The following is a 13,502-nucleotide window of genomic DNA, read 5'->3' as shown; positions in this document are numbered from 1 at the left end:
TATATTTTCTATAGCCCGCTGGATCAGTGTCCAAATATGTTGAGAATGCCAAGACATCATAGTAGGCAATGGAGCTAAAGCAGTAAGATCTCTGAAGGGCAGTGTTGAATTTTGGAGTAAGTTGCCATTTGGCATCATGGGCAGAGTGGCATTATCAAAAATGGTGCTGTTACCATGTATACTTTCCTAGTTTTGCAATTTTTCCATATGTTCCTCCCATTCAGGGAATTAGATGCCTGGTTGTTGCAATTGATATGAACTTGCAGCAGGCACAACATAGCCCTAGGAAGGTTAAAGATGCTGACTGTGAGAGCATTTTGGGAATGTCAAACTTTGAGGTGTACTTCTTGGTGGATCAACTTCAACGAGCAGCTAGACTAGGCAACTCCAACAAGTAGCATGTGATTTACTGGTAGCTTTCCAATTGTCTATAAGTATCTCTCCAGTGTGCAACCCATCCAATTAAATTAGAATATTTTGTTTGGCTGAATTAATGTATGTATATCAAAATGTAAAAACATATTTTTGAGACATAAATATATATTTTCAGAACTTATAAACTGATGTTTGAAGAAAAATTGGCTGCATTTCTAAAATATACTTAAAACTGATTTTGGAGTGAACTCATAATGGCTTTGGGAGAACTATCAATGATATTACTACCTTGGTGCAGGTGGAATTCCAGCTTACGCTCCTATGTATTACCCATGTAGAGGTATTGCCCATTGACAAAGGGCCTAATTACGTGTGGGTCGGTCAATTGTGACCCATTCATAAACCCATGTTTACGCATGGAGTGGAAATATGAGGTAAAAGTTAATTTACGCATCTGACAATTTTCGGACACTTTAAAATACTTCAAGCTGGTCAAACCTGCCAAAATTTAACGGGGAAATGTGCACGGTATTTTCCGTACCATGAGTATTTTGGTTTCCAGACAAGCTTGTAGTAAGAGCTATTTACAGCTCCTGACAAATAACGTACACTTGTGATGAGGGACTAAGTCTTTTTAATGTTACTGCTGGCAGCCTTGCCTGATGAGTTGAAATAATCACTGCTTGTATCTTGATGTGGTCACTGTTAAAACACTAATAATATTAGTAATCTGGGATATTTTTTATTCATTATAAATAGATCTTATTACAGAAAATGTCGGACACCCTTTGGCTAGATGGTTAGCAGTTTCCCCCAACTGATGTTCTGTGGTCATGGCAGGGACATGAAGCCCATGATATATAATATTATTGACCTCCCCTAATGAGCGAGGCAAAGATACACCACTTAGACTTGTGAAGGCTATGCGGTAAGCATCAGTGAGGTATCAGTGGAAGTACACGAAAAGAAATACAGTGCGCACCTGTGCTTAGATTGTTGCGGCCACATGCATCATTGTTACATTTTGCGATTTCTTAATTGCGAAAATTAAGGAATCGCAATTAAGAAATCGCAAAATGCTATGCATTAGGAAATCGCATTTTTTTGGCGATTTCTTAATTTTCCTTAATTGCGATTCACAATTTGCGAATCGCAATTAAGGAATCCCTTTCCATTCATTCCTATGGGCCTAGAGGCCCATAGGAATGAATGGGAAGCCATTCTCATTTTGCAATTCACAATTAAGGAATCGCAAAATGAGAATGCTATTTCATGGGTGCAGGGGTCAAAGGACCCCCCCCTGCACCCCTGAAATGAATCTTTAAGAACATTTTTCACACACACATGCCCCAAGGGCATGTGTGTGTGTAAAATGAAACTTTCAAAAATGCACTTTTGTGCATTATTTAAAGTTTTCACAAATTAGCATGAAGTTCAACTTCATGGTAATTTACCTCTTCCTATTTGCGAATTCGCAAAAAAAAAAGTTAATGCATTGCATTTAGGAAATCACAAATTGCGATTTCTGAAATGCAATCGCAATTTAAAAAATCGCAACATAATTGCGATTCCTTAAATTGCGAAAAAATGAAAAAAAATAATGCATCCCAAAAAAGGAAATTGCATTCGCAAACGGACGAAATTTGCGATTCGCACCGTTTGCGAATGCAATTTACCTTGATGCATGTGGGCATTAATGTTTTGTGCTGGGTTTGCACTACTTTCATAACACAAACATGACACAAACTGTCATGCTATGATTCATTATTCAACACAAATGCTATGATTCACTACCCAACACGAATATATACATATTACACAGTGGCAGTTGCCACTGGATAATTATAGTTAGGATCATATTTCCCCGGGAAATGCCTTTTTGTGCTGCTAATCACTTTGGCCCCATTTGATTAATCTTCACAAAACGTTCCCAAAAAAATACTACTTTCTGATTAATTTGTGCATGTAAAGTTTCAGGGGAATCTGTCAAGCAGGGCTTGGAAAAAGAAAGGGTCACAAAACACGTTTTCCCCGTTCATTAGGTCTCGTGACCTACAATGCGCGCAAGCACATTGAGGGATCGAGAATTCAAGTAGCAAAAAACATCTTCAAACTAAGGGCTTCGTTCCTGCTGTTTTCTTGAAGTTCACGTGAATCACGTGAGCAAACAAGCACGCGCATTCACGGCCAGCCCAGCACATCAAAGGGCTTCTCCTCCCCTAATTATTCATGGCCGGCGGCAGGCCGGCCATACTTTCAGTTTCCCAAAGGGCTTCTCCTCCCCTAATTATTCATGGCCGCTCATGCACGCTCATGCACGAGCCTTCTCTTCTCTCTGCTCTCCCCCCAGGCGCCGTGACATACTTCAAAGGCTTATCACTGCACACGGCCGCAGGCCGTGCAACCAGAGCACTTCAGTTGGTGCGCAGCCCCCCTCCCAGCACTGCCTTGTTTTATCCTGTCACCTAAGTGGTGCAATAGCTGAATGTTACTGAAACCGGGCATAAATCAATTTCGCTGCTCGTCTTTAAAGCATCTTTTGATCTCGCAAGTGGCCCACCAATGTTGTGTCTGTATATAAAGCCGCACTTTAACTTTCGTGTCTGCAATAGCTGAATGTTACTGAAACCGGGCATAAATCAATGTCGCTGCTCGTCTTTAAAGCATCTTTTGATCTCGCAAGTGGCCCACCAATGTACAATATACAGATATATTTGTAAATCATGTGTTATGTGTAACAATAGTAGAACAGTTCTTTCAGCACAAATGCAGTCCGTGATAGCTGCAACGCACTCGAGAACGAGTATTCCCAGATTGTTATAATATTCGGCTTTTGTAAATCTTGCATCTGTGTTTTCTCTGCTGTCACTTCAGCTCAAGAGGCTGCACCCCCTCACCCCTCGCTCGCCAATGTCCCTCCCACCCTTCCTTTGATCTCGCCCAGAGTTCTTACAGGCTAATGGCCCTCCCCCTCACCCAGCACAGAGCGCGCATCGTTTGTTTACTCTCCCAATTTGTCTTACTGGCTCGCGTTCTTTCTCCCTTTCGCTCTAATAGTCTCTGCTTGTGGGAATTATTTTAGGATTTCAGCAGTGAAAAAACGGGTCTAGTGTTTTGTGAGCATCACTGTTTGAGCATAATTGGGTATAGTACTTGAGGAGGGTGCTCTATTCACATCTTATATCTGTTAATTCCGGGGTGCACCCTTGCAGCCAAAGGGTTGTTGGCGTGTACGTTTAGTCACAATATTGGTATTCATGTGTTTATGTACCCTGTTCGTAATTCTCGGAGCTGCCCACCCAGAACTGTAGAGTTCACTTTCAAACACTGAAAGTCACAGCCTTACATCCTGCTTTCCGTGATTCATTATTTTATATTGCAGGGCTTCTATGGTCAGGGTTGCGTCGCTCTCCATCAGAGCCTCCTCTCCGCCCCTTCCCTGCTGCTGCTCGCATCGCACTCCCTCCTCCCCCTCCCTTTTCATCAGCTTTAATCAGGCTCATCTGCTGCTGCCATTCCCCCCCTCCCTTCTCGCCCAGTCCTTCTTGTTTAAACTTGTTCGACTGACACACACACTTCTTGTTCGGACTACTGGGCATGAGGCCCTCTGCTTCTTCCCTTTCCACACATGCCATCCGTGTAGCTTCTGGTCAACCCTGCTGCTTCCACCCTTCACGTCGTGCCCCCCCCCACACACACACACGCACTCTACTCCTCCTACCCCCAATCATGTGTTGCTGGCTGTCATCCATCCATGTGCTTTAAAAATGTGAAACTTTTGTGTTTGCACTAGTAATGAGACGGATGTACACACAAAGCGTCCAGGCACCTATCTTTTCACTACAGCACTCAATGGTTCTCTCTCTCTGTCACTCTCTCTCTCTCTCATTCCCATACACAAACGTTCACTTTCTATCGCACCCTCCACCTGTGACGTCACTCTCTGCCTCTTGCTGTCGCTCTCACCCTGTCTCCTTATTAGGTCTCGTGACCTACAATGCGCGCAAGCGCATTGAGGGATCGAGAATTCAAGTAGCAAAAAACATCTTCAAACTAAGGGCTTCGTTCCTGCTGTTTTCTTGAAGTTCACGTGAATCACGTGAGCAAACAAGCACGCGCATTCACGGCCAGCCCAGCACATCAAAGGGCTTCTCCTCCCCTAATTATTCATGGCCGGCGGCAGGCCGGCCATACTTTCAGTTTCCCAAAGGGCTTCTCCTCCCCTAATTATTCATGGCCGCTCATGCACGCTCATGCACGAGCCTTCTCTTCTCTCTGCTCTCCCCCCAGGCGCCGTGACATACTTCAAAGGCTTATCACTGCACACGGCCGCAGGCCGTGCAACCAGAGCACTTCAGTTGGTGCGCAGCCCCCCTCCCAGCACTGCCTTGTTTTATCCTGTCACCTAAGTGGTGCAATAGCTGAATGTTACTGAAACCGGGCATAAATCAATTTCGCTGCTCGTCTTTAAAGCATCTTTTGATCTCGCAAGTGGCCCACCAATGTTGTGTCTGTATATAAAGCCGCACTTTAACTTTCGTGTCTGCAATAGCTGAATGTTACTGAAACCGGGCATAAATCAATTTCGCTGCTCGTCTTTAAAGCATCTTTTGATCTCGCAAGTGGCCCACCAATGTACAATATACAGATATATTTGTAAATCATGTGTTATGTGTAACAATAGTAGAACAGTTCTTTCAGCACAAATGCAGTCCGTGATAGCTGCAACGCACTCGAGAACGAGTATTCCCAGATTGTTATAATGTTCGGCTTTTGTAAATCTTGCATCTGTGTTTTCTCTGCTGTCACTTCAGCTCACCAGGCTGCACCCCCTCACCCCTCGCTCGCCAATGTCCCTCCCACCCTTCCTTTGATCTCGCCCAGAGTTCTTACAGGCTAATGGCCCTCCCCCTCACCCAGCACAGAGCGCGCATCGTTTGTTTACTCTCCCAATTTGTCTTACTGGCTCGCGTTCTTTCTCCCTTTCGCTCTAATAGTCTCTGCTTGTGGGAATTATTTTAGGATTTCAGCAGTGAAAAAACGGGTCTAGTGTCTTGTGAGCATCACTGTTTGAGCATAATTGGGTATAGTACTTGAGGAGGGTGCTCTATTCACATCTTATATCTGTTAATTCCGGGGTGCACCCTTGCAGCCAAAGGGTTGTTGGCGTGTACGTTTAGTCACAATATTGGTATTCATGTGTTTATGTACCCTGTTCGTAATTCTCGGAGCTGCCCACCCAGAACTGTAGAGTTCACTTTCAAACACTGAAAGTCACAGCCTTACATCCTGCTTTCCGTGATTCATTATTTTATATTGCAGGGCTTCTATGGTCGTGGTTGCGTCGCTCTCCATCAGAGCTTCCTCTCCGCCCCTTCCCTGCTGCTGCTCGCATCGCACTCCCTCCTCCCCCTCCCTTTTCATCAGCTTTAATCAGGCTCATCTGCTGCTGCCATTCCCCCCCTCCCTTCTCGCCCAGTCCTTCTTGTTTAAACTTGTTCGACTGACACACACACTTCTTGTTCGGACTACTGGGCATGAGGCCCTCTGCTTCTTCCCTTTCCACACATGCCATCCGTGTAGCTTCTGGTCAACCCTGCTGCTTCCACCCTTCACGTCGTGCCCCCCCCACCCACACACACACGCACTCTACTCCTCCTACCCCCAATCATGTGTTGCTGGCTGTCATCCATCCATGTGCTTTAAAAATGTGAAACTTTTGTGTTTGCACTAGTAATGAGACGGATGTACATACAAAGCGTCCAGGCACCTATCTTTTCACTACAGCACTCAATGGTTCTCTCTCTCTGTCACTCTCTCTCTCTCTCATTCCCATACACAAACGTTCACTTTCTATCGCACCCTCCACCTGTGACGTCACTCTCTGCCTCTTGCTGTCGCTCTCACCCTGTCTCCTTATTAGGTCTCGTGACCTACAATGCGCGCAAGCGCATTGAGGGATCGAGAATTCAAGTAGCCAAAAACATCTTCGTTCCTGCGGTTTTCTTGAAGTTCACGTGAATCACGTGAGCAAACAAGCACGCGCATTCACGGCCAGCCCAGCACATCAAAGGGCTTCTCCTCCCCTAATTATTCATGGCCGGCCGCAGGCCGGCCGTACTTTCAGTTTCCCAAAGGGCTTCTCCTCCCCTAATTATTCATGGCCGCTCATGCACGCTCATGCACAAGCCTTCTCTTCTCTCTGCTCTCCCCTCAGGCGCCGTGACATACTTCAAAGGCTTATCACTTCACACGGCCGCAGGCCGTGCAACCAGAGCACTTCAGTTGGTGCGCAGCCCCCCTCCCAGCACTGCCTTGTTTTATCCTGTCACCTAAGTGGTGCAATAGCTGAATGTTACTGAAACCGGGCATAAATCAATTTCGCTGCTCGTCTTTAAAGCATCTTTTGATCTCGCAAGTGGCCCACCAATGTTGTGTCTGTATATAAAGCCGCACTTTAACTTTCGTGTCTGCAATAGCTGAATGTTACTGAAACCGGGCATAAATCAATTTCGCTGCTCGTCTTTAAAGCATCTTTTGATCTCGCAAGTGGCCCACCAATGTACAATATTCAGATATATTTGTAAATCATGTGTTATGTGTAACAATAGTAGAACAGTTCTTTCAGCACAAATGCAGTCCGTGATAGCTGCAACGCACTCGAGAACGAGTATTCCCATATTGTTATAATGTTTGGCTTTTGTAAATCTTGCATCTGTGTTTTCTCTGCTGTCACTTCAGCTCACCAGGCTGCACCCCCTCACCCCTCGCTCGCCAATGTCCCTCCCACCCTTCCTTTGATCTCGCCCAGAGTTCTTACAGGCTAATGGCCCTCCCCCTCACCCAGCACAGAGCGCGCATCGTTTGTTTACTCTCCCAATTTGTCTTACTGGCTCGCGTTCTTTCTCCCTTTCGCTCTAATAGTCTCTGCTTGTGGGAATTATTTTAGGATTTCAGCAGTGAAAAAACGGGTCTAGTGTTTTGTGAGCATCACTGTTTGAGCATAATTGGGTATAGTACTTGAGGAGGGTGCTCTATTCACATCTTATATCTGTTAATTCCGGGGTGCACCCTTGCAGCCAAAGGGTTGTTGGCGTGTACGTTTAGTCACACCATTGGTATTCATGTGTTTATGTACCCTGTTCGTAATTCTCGGAGCTGCCCACCCAGAACTGTAGAGTTCACTTTCAAACACTGAAAGTCACAGCCTTACATCCTGCTTTCCGTGATTCATTATTTTATATTGCAGGGCTTCTATGGTCGTGGTTGCGTCGCTCTCCATCAGAGCCTCCTCTCCGCCCCTTCCCTGCTGCTGCTCGCATCGCACTCCCTCCTCCCCCTCCCTTTTCATCAGCTTTAATCAGGCTCATCTGCTGCTGCCATTCCCCCCCTCCCTTCTCGCCCAGTCCTTCTTGTTTAAACTTGTTCGACTGACACACACACTTCTTGTTCGGACTACTGGGCATGAGGCCCTCTGCTTCTTCCCTTTCCACACATGCCATCCGTGTAGCTTCTGGTCAACCCTGTAGCTTCCACCCTTCACGTTGTGTCCCCCCCCACACACACGCACTCTACTCCTCCTACCCCCAATCATGTGTTGCTGGCTGTCATCCATCCATGTGCTTTAAAAATGTGAAACTTTTGTGTTTGCACTAGTAATGAGACGGATGTACATACAAAGCGTCCAGGCACCTATCTTTTCACTACAGCACTCGATGGTTCTCTCTCTCTGTCACTCTCTCTCTCATTCCCATACACAAACGTTCACTTTCTATCGCACCCTCCACCTGTGACGTCACTCTCTGCCTCTTGCTGTCGCTCTCACCCTGTCTCCTTATTAGGTCTCGTGACCTACAATGCGCGCAAGCGCATTGAGGGATCGAGAATTCAAGTAGCCAAAAACGTCTTCGTTCCTGCGGTTTTCTTGAAGTTCACGTGAATCACGTGAGCAAACAAGCACGCGCATTCACGGCCAGCCCAGCACATCAAAGTGCTTCTCCTCCCCTAATTATTCATGGCCGGCCGCAGGCCGGCCGTACTTTCAGTTTCCCAAAGGGCTTCTCCTCCCCTAATTATTCATGGCCGCTCATGCACGCTCATGCACAAGCCTTCTCTTCTCTCTGCTCTCCCCTCAGGCGCCGTGACATACTTCAAAGGCTTATCACTTCACACGGCCGCAGGCCGTGCAACCAGAGCACTTCAGTTGGTGCGCAGCCCCCCTCCCAGCACTGCCTTGTTTTATCCTGTCACCTAAGTGGTGCAATAGCTGAATGTTACTGAAACCGGGCATAAATCAATTTCGCTGCTCGTCTTTAAAGCATCTTTTGATCTCGCAAGTGGCCCACCAATGTTGTGTCTGTATATAAAGCCGCACTTTAACTTTCGTGTCTGCAATAGCTGAATGTTACTGAAACCGGGCATAAATCAATTTCGCTGCTCGTCTTTAAAGCATCTTTTGATCTCGCAAGTGGCCCACCAATGTACAATATTCAGATATATTTGTAAATCATGTGTTATGTGTAACAATAGTAGAACAGTTCTTTCAGCACAAATGCAGTCCGTGATAGCTGCAACGCACTCGAGAACGAGTATTCCCATATTGTTATAATGTTTGGCTTTTGTAAATCTTGCATCTGTGTTTTCTCTGCTGTCACTTCAGCTCACCAGGCTGCACCCCCTCACCCCTCGCTCGCCAATGTCCCTCCCACCCTTCCTTTGATCTCGCCCAGAGTTCTTACAGGCTAATGGCCCTCCCCCTCACCCAGCACAGAGCGCGCATCGTTTGTTTACTCTCCCAATTTGTCTTACTGGCTCGCGTTCTTTCTCCCTTTCGCTCTAATAGTCTGTGCTTGTGGGAATTATTTTAGGATTTCAGCAGTGAAAAAACGGGTCTAGTGTTTTGTGAGCATCACTGTTTGAGCATAATTGGGTATAGTACTTGAGGAGGGTGCTCTATTCACATCTTATATCTGTTAATTCCGGGGTGCACCCTTGCAGCCAAAGGGTTGTTGGCGTGTACGTTTAGTCACACCATTGGTATTCATGTGTTTATGTACCCTGTTCGTAATTCTCGGAGCTGCCCACCCAGAACTGTAGAGTTCACTTTCAAACACTGAAAGTCACAGCCTGACATCCTGCTTTCCGTGATTCATTATTTTATATTGCAGGGCTTCTATGGTTGTGGTTGCGTCGCTCTCCATCAGAGCCTCCTCTCCGCCCCTTCCCTGCTGCTGCTCGCATCGCACTCCCTCCTCCCCCTCCCTTTTCATCAGCTTTAATCAGGCTCATCTGCTGCTGCCATTCCCCCCCTCCCTTCTCGCCCAGTCCTTCTTGTTTAAACTTGTTCGACTGACACACACACTTCTTGTTCGGACTACTGGGCATGAGGCCCTCTGCTTCTTCCCTTTCCACACATGCCATCCGTGTAGCTTCTGGTCAACCCTGTTGCTTCCACCCTTCACGTCGTGTCCCCCCCCACACACACGCACTCTACTCCTCCTACCCCCAATCATGTGTTGCTGGCTGTCATCCATCCATGTGCTTTAAAAATGTGAAACTTTTGTGTTTGCACTAGTAATGAGACGGATGTACATACAAAGCGTCCAGGCACCTATCTTTTCACTACAGCACTCGATGGATCTCTCTCTCTGTCACTCTCTCTCTCATTCCCATACACAAACGTTCACTTTCTATCGCACCCTCCACCTGTGACATCACTCTCTGCCTCTTGCTGTCGCTCTCACCCTGTCTCCTTATCCTGTGTCTCTTTCTATCTGCTTGTCACCCCTCTCACAGTCACACCATCTCACTGTCTCTAGCCCCTGATCTCTTTCTTCCTCCACCCCTCGCACTTTCCCTTTCTTTTTCTGTCCCCTCCATTCTCTCTCTACCCCGCTGTACTGTCTCCTCTTTTTCCCTCCCCCTCGCACTCTATCCGATCACACTCCTCCTTCTTTTCCTCTTTCTTGTAGCTGTAGCCGCTTCTCCATTTTAGTTATTGTCTCTCTCCTTCTCCTCTTCATCGCGTGTCTCCCTCGGCCTTTCTCCCCCCTCTCTATCTGTTCATCTGCCTGGTCTTGTACTCATTCTTGCCACCTCTCTCTCCTATATGCCATCTATTTGTGCACTTCTGTCCTACCCCCTCTCTCCTCCTGTTTGTCTGTCTCTCACTATCTCTGCACCTCCTCTCTCTGCTCTTCTTCTCCCCCTGTGTCTTTGCTTCACTTCAGCACATCTCTGCCTGGTTACTGCTGCAGCTCTTCATTCTTTCCCTGTCTTCACAAGTCAAACTATCCCTCTCTCTCTGTTTCATGTATGTGTTTTTTTCTCTGTCGTTTTCTTCCCCCTCTGACGGTCTTTTACCAATTTCCAGTCTGGCTGTTGCTGTCTTTCTTCAGTTACTGTGCCTTCCTTCACCTCATCCATTGGTCTCTCTGTCCCACATATTTGTGTGTTGTCTTGTATGCATGTATGTACCTCGTTCGTTCTTCCTCTGAGTGTCTCTGTCCTACTTTTGATAGACCAGCCGCCCTTCTCATATATTTCTGTCTTTGTACCTGAATTCCTCACTCACCCTCACCCCCTCGCTCACCCCCTCACACCCCCTCACCCTCACACACCCTCACCCTCACACAACCCCTCACCCTCACTCACCCTTTCACCTACCCTCTCACCCTCACACACCCTTTTACCCTCACATACACTCTCACCCACCCTCACAACCCCTCACCCTCACACACCCTCACCCCCTCACACCGCCACACACCCTCAGAACCCACACCCCCTCACACACCCCCTCACTCTCACACCTCTCACCATCACACCCCTCACCCTCACACCGCCACATACCCTCAGAACCCACACCCCCTCACCCTCACACACCCCCTCACTCTCAAACCCCCTCACCCTCTCCTCCCCCCTCACTCTCACACCCCATCACCCTCACACACCTTCACACACCCTCACCCTCACTCACCCTCTCAACCTCACATACACTCTCACCCACCCTCACACCCCCTCACACGCCCTCACTCCCCTCACACCAGCCGGCAGTGCACACTTACACCACAGCACCACTCAGTAGCACCACTCAGCACCACTACAGCATCACTCAGGGGCACCACAAAATCACTATGCGATACAACAGCATCACTGAACGCCACAGCATCACTTGTTCACTCTCTCTCTCCCTTCACTCTTTCTCTCTCTCCCCCTCTCTAATTCTATCCCTCCTTAATTCTCTCTCCTCTCCCTCTCCCCCCTTCATTCTCTCTCTCACCCTTTCTCTTTCGCTTCCCTTCATTTACTCTGTCTCCCCTTTATTCATACTCACACATTTCAATTATGTTATTGGTAAAACATTGGAATTGGTCAGAACAATACTTAGAAGACAATGAAACACTATACATGTACCTTTTAATAATGCTAGAAAATTAACATTTGCCAAAATTCTAAATATTGACATTTGTATTACAAAGAATATAACTTTAATATTTTAATTAACATAAACAAATTATAAAAATTTTAATATTTTACAAATAAAACACTCAAAATTCTCTATTGCGAGACCTATTGCATTTCCAATGCTTGTTTTTCCAGTTGAAGTTTAGACACAGCGGTAGCCCAAACCTCTTAACAGATTGACACCATACTTGGCAGAAAGCTAGATCTTGGTCCCATCGAGAGTGTTTTATTGTGATTTGGTTTACATTTGTTCTATATCTGTTGAGCAAATAATGCTAAAAAACGTTGTATATTTCACACTGCGAAGGATTGCCGGGCTGATAGATCGCATGTTGAGGTCTGTTTGGCTGTCCCTATGTCAGCAAAAATGTGGTGGCAGTCATCTCAGTAATCAGAATTCAGTCTAAAGCCCTAAATAATGCAAGGAAAAGACATAAGGGGGCAGGGTAGGAATAGCCTAACTCCCTAGGCTTGATGATAGAGTCCCACCTGTAGCAAACAAGTTTTTGTTGTACATGTTGCTACAAATTCGTGGAGGAACTGTGAATCCACAGTAAAATAAAGAAAAAAAGTGATCTCCAGTGTGTAAAAATATACTCCTTAGAGGGCCAGAGCCTGGGTGCTAATATTTTAATGAAGGGGAGGGGAGCCACATGGCACCCCTCCCCGAGCCTAAAATGGCTATTGGGATGCCATTTTCCAGGGCCAACACGTTTATAAAGGATGGAAGGTGCGTGGCCCCTCTCCCCAACTCTGAGCACCCCATCCATCACAACTGATATTTCTCTGCCCAGAACAGCGCTCAGATTTTTAAATCTTCTGTTAGGTAAGAGCAAACATACCTTCCCTACCTGCAGCAGCGCAGGCAGGGAAGACCTGCCTGCTCCCAGCTAGCGGAAGAATTAAAAATGTTCCCGCCGGGTGGGACCAGAAGTCTGTTTCCCTGCCCACACCCCTGTGGGCAGGGAAATAGATATTTCTTCAGCCCACAGGGAGATAGCATAAACAGTTGCTCCCTTCAATATCCCAAATCATTTCACCACAGTAATCACTGCTCTATTAGAGATGATACTACCGGTCATCATCTTGGTAGTTTCCTACCACATATAATAATCGGATTCAGAACTGTAATGTAATGCACATTCTCTAATGTTTGATATTTCAAGTATCCCACTACTAATTCTTTTCCATTAAGGGAACTAGCAATGTTATCCAAGATCCTTTGTGGTACTGTACATCCCACCAAGATCCAATCCCCAAAAGACACAAGTCGGTTCATCATTATAGATCCAGGAATGTCATCCATGTCGGGAATGCTCCGTTCATGCCACAGTCTGCAATAGGGGCAGAGCCGCGCATGTTCAAAAGCACCCGTTTGGAAGGAAGGAGCACATTGCGTTCTAGTCCTAGCGAGCGTTCCTTCACTTCTAGGTGCATGTTCTTGCTTCCGGGTCACTGCAGCTTCAGTCCTGTTGTCTCCCAACTCCTCGCGTCGACCTCTTCGTCAGCAGTCCCCATCTCCACACGGAATTCTCAGTGAGGATTTCAGCCCGATCACAGTCCTCCACATGGCATTCTCGGTGGGGTTCCAGCCCTCCCTCCGTTCTTCACATGGCATTCCTGGTGGGGGTCAGCCTGAAAGACAATCAAGAATTCTCCAAATA

This window comes from Lissotriton helveticus, chromosome 2_1, assembly GCF_964261635.1.
Source record: "Lissotriton helveticus chromosome 2_1, aLisHel1.1, whole genome shotgun sequence".
Lineage (NCBI taxonomy): Eukaryota > Metazoa > Chordata > Amphibia > Caudata > Salamandridae > Lissotriton > Lissotriton helveticus.
Note: the sequence above shows the minus strand (reverse complement) of the source record.